We start from the raw sequence: 2,500 nt of genomic DNA on the forward strand, positions 1-2,500 counted from the left end.
GAAAGGGAATCCGGTTCCTATTCCGGAACCCGGCAGCGGAACCGATACAAGTCGGGCCCCTCTTTTAGAGATGCTCGTCGGGGTAACCCAAAAGGACCCGGAGACGCCGTCGGGAGATCGGGGAAGAGTTTTCTTTTCTGCATGAGCGTTCGAGTTCCCTGGAATCCTCTAGCAGGGAGATAGGGTTTGGAACGCGAAGAGCACCGCAGTTGCGGCGGTGTCCCGATCTTCCCCTCGGACCTTGAAAATCCGGGAGAGGGCCACGTGGAGGTGTCGCGCCGGTTCGTACCCATATCCGCAGCAGGTCTCCAAGGTGAAGAGCCTCTAGTCGATAGAATAATGTAGGTAAGGGAAGTCGGCAAATTGGATCCGTAACTTCGGGATAAGGATTGGCTCTGAGGATCGGGGCGTGTCGGGCTTGGTCGGGAAGTGGGTCAGCGCTAACGTGCCGGGCCTGGGCGAGGTGAGTGCCGTAGGGGTGCCGGTAAGTGCGGGCGTTTAGCGCGGGCGTGGTCTGCTCTCGCCGTTGGTTGGCCTCGTGCTGGCCGGCGGTGCAGGATGCGCGCGCCTGCGCGGCGTTCGCGCCCCGGTGCTTCAACCTGCGTGCAGGATCCGAGCTCGGTCCCGTGCCTTGGCCTCCCACGGATCTTCCTTGCTGCGAGGCCGCGTCCGCCTTAGCGTGCTCCTCCGGGGGCGCGCGGGTGCGCGGATTCTCTTCGGCCGCCATTCAACGATCAACTCAGAACTGGCACGGACTGGGGGAATCCGACTGTCTAATTAAAACAAAGCATTGCGATGGCCCTAGCGGGTGTTGACGCAATGTGATTTCTGCCCAGTGCTCTGAATGTCAACGTGAAGAAATTCAAGCAAGCGCGGGTAAACGGCGGGAGTAACTATGACTCTCTTAAGGTGGCCAAGTGGCGGCGGTGTGGCTGCATCCGGACTTGGCTTTTCGAAGTGCGGTCTTGATGTAGTCGTGCTGCTGCTGCGAGGTGCCTTCCTTGGGTTATAGTTACAGGGAGAGTGATGCGCAATACATGGGCCTAGCCCTCTTAGCCTCTCCTCTCCTGCGGTCTTCTCCCCTTCTCGTGGGCCCGCTGATTTCGCAGAGTGGAAGACCGCACCAGGGGCTTGGGGGGGTTACCAGCCCCCCCTCGCACTATCCCTTTTTTTAGTTGGGGGCAGTAAGCAGAGAATAAGTGGTGGCCCTTCCGCTGAAGGTGCCACCCCAACTCCCCCAGCACCTAGCCGGCCAACCGGCCGTGCCGAAAATCTTGTAACTTTTGCAGCTATGTATACCTGTAGTGAGTGCCACCGCAGCTTTACAACCAAGAACGGTCTCGGGGTCCATCGCCGCCGCCAACATCTTGCGGCCGCCAACGCGGAGATCGTCACGGAGAGGCATCGCGCGAGGTGGACGGAGGAAGAAGTCCTGTCGCTCGCCAGGGCAGAGGCCGAACTGTTCCTCGAGAGGGACGCCCGGTTCTTCTTTGTAAATCAAGAGCTCATCAGGATGTTCCCCGACCGAACGCTTGAGGCAATCAAGTGCCGACGGCGGCAAGCTGCCCACAAGCAGCTTGTCCGCCAATTCATGGAGGCACTTGAGATCGGTCGGGGGGAAGAGCCGGCGTCCCGCCGGGGAGCGGCGAGCCCGCTGCCTGACGCGGGCGAGGCCGCTGCGCCGCCCGTCGACGCAGCCGAGGACTTCGCGGCCGACACCACCGGGCCGCCGCCGGAGGGGCCGACTGACGCCGCCATCTGGGAGCATCTGGCGGGGCTACCCGCTTCCGCCCAGCGTTTCTCTGCCCTGGATCGTGTCATCGGTCTGGGGCGGGGCACGCCGCCCGATGTCATCCTGGGCATGCTCCCGGATGCCCTTGCGTCGGTCGGGTCCAGAGGGGAGAGATCGATCACCAGGACACAGCGGCCGCGCCAACCATCGAAGCGGCCGCCTGCCGCGCCGCCGACGCAGAAGCGCAAGCGGCGCCGCTGGGAGTACGCGAGAACGCAGGATGCCTTCCGACGGTCGCGTGCGCGTTGCGTGCGCGGCCTCTTGGATGGCACCCTGCTCCAGCCGCCACCTGCCATCCCTGGTCTGCTGGACTTCTGGGCGGACCTCTTCACCAAGAAGCCCATCTCCACCGCGGGCTTCATTCGTGACCGCCTCCTCCCGCACTCAGAGCCTGTCGCTCTCGAGTGCATATGGGGGCCGGTCACACATGAGGAGGTCGCCGCCGCGTTGCCGCCCAGGGGATCAGCAGCCGGGCCGGACGGCCTTACCCCAGCGGAGTTGCGGCGCCTGCCGCACGAAGTCCTGGTTTAAGTGATGAATCTCTTCCTTCTGGCCCGCGCCCTTCCGGAACGCCTGCTTCGCGCGCGGACGTCCCTTCTCCCGAAAACGGCTGCACCAACATCCCCCGCTGACTTTCGCCCCATTACGGTCTGCTCGGTGTTGGCGCGGACCTTTCACAAGGTTCTCGCGTCACGCCTGATGCGCGCT

At 63.4% G+C, this 2,500-nt stretch overlaps 1 pseudogene; it reads left to right on the forward strand.

The window, feature by feature from the left end:
- Positions 1 to 2,500, forward strand: part of LOC124583782 — a 7,956-nt pseudogene that overhangs the window by 1,975 nt on the left and 3,481 nt on the right.

The sequence above is a fragment of the Schistocerca americana genome, unplaced genomic scaffold (assembly GCF_021461395.2).
Source record: "Schistocerca americana isolate TAMUIC-IGC-003095 unplaced genomic scaffold, iqSchAmer2.1 HiC_scaffold_47, whole genome shotgun sequence".
Taxonomy (NCBI): domain Eukaryota; kingdom Metazoa; phylum Arthropoda; class Insecta; order Orthoptera; family Acrididae; genus Schistocerca; species Schistocerca americana.